Genomic DNA, 929 nt, shown 5'->3' with positions numbered 1-929 from the left:
GATAGTATGATCACATCCGTCATTTCCAGCACTCCAAATTCTATTATGCTTCTTTCTCCTCCGCCGCCCGTCACACCCCGAACTCGCGCCCCTACGCCTTGCCCCCTTTCTCGTTTCCGCCAAGAGGAAAAACAAAAAGATTCGACGATCGAACCGGCAAAATTAAACCGAATTTTAAAGTAAAAAAAAAAAGAAGGGATACAACACGAGGACTTCCCAGGGGGTCACCCATCCTAGTACTACTCTCGCCCAGGCACGCTTAACTTCGAAGTTCTGATGGGATCCGGTGGGTTAGAGCTGGTATGATCGCATCCGTCATTCCCAGCACTCCAAATTCTATTATGCCTCTTTCTCCTCCGCCGCCCGTCACACCCCGCACGCGCGTCCCTGCGCCTTGCCCCCGTTCTCGTTTCCGCCAAGAGAAAAAACTAAGAGATTCGCCGATCGAACCGACAAAATTAAACTGAATTTTAAAGGAAAAAAAAAGAAAGGGATTCAACACGAGGACTTCCCAGGTGGTCACCCATCCTAGTACTACTCTCGCCCAAGCATGCTTAACTTCAGAGTTCCAACGGGATCCGGTGGGTTAGTGATAGTATGATCACATCCGTCATTTCCTGCACTCCAAATTCTATTATGCTTCTTTCTCCTCCGTCGCCCGTCTCACCCCGAACTCGCGCCCCTGCGCCTTGCCGCCTTTCTCGTTTCCGCCAAGAGGAGAAACAAAAAGATTCGCCGATCGAACCGGCAAAATTAAACCGAATTTTAAAGGAAAAAAAAAAAGAAGGGATGCAACACGAGGACTTCTCAGGGGGTCACCCATCCTAGTACTACTCTCGCCCAAGCATGCTTAACTTCAGAGTTCTAATGGGATCCGGTGGGTTAGTGATAGTATGATCACATCCGTCATTTCCAGCACTCCAAATTCT

General features: G+C 49.0%; 3 non-coding genes across 3 annotated transcripts; all 3 read right to left on the bottom strand.

The window, feature by feature from the left end:
• Positions 1–195: 195 nt before the first annotated feature.
• LOC124893635 lies at positions 196–314 on the bottom strand. Its single transcript, XR_007050809.1, has one exon. It is a non-coding gene; the product is annotated as a 5S ribosomal RNA (ribosomal RNA).
• Positions 315–490: 176 nt separating this feature from the next.
• Positions 491–609, bottom strand: LOC124893638. Its single transcript, XR_007050812.1, has one exon. It is a non-coding gene; the product is annotated as a 5S ribosomal RNA (ribosomal RNA).
• Positions 610–786: 177 nt separating this feature from the next.
• On the bottom strand, positions 787–905 carry LOC124893637. Its single transcript, XR_007050811.1, has one exon. It is a non-coding gene; the product is annotated as a 5S ribosomal RNA (ribosomal RNA).
• Positions 906–929: the final 24 nt, after the last annotated feature.

Source organism: Capsicum annuum, unplaced genomic scaffold, assembly GCF_002878395.1.
Source record: "Capsicum annuum cultivar UCD-10X-F1 unplaced genomic scaffold, UCD10Xv1.1 ctg62684, whole genome shotgun sequence".
NCBI classification, from domain to species: Eukaryota; Viridiplantae; Streptophyta; class Magnoliopsida; order Solanales; family Solanaceae; genus Capsicum; species Capsicum annuum.
This window is presented reverse-complemented; position numbering and strand designations above follow the sequence as displayed.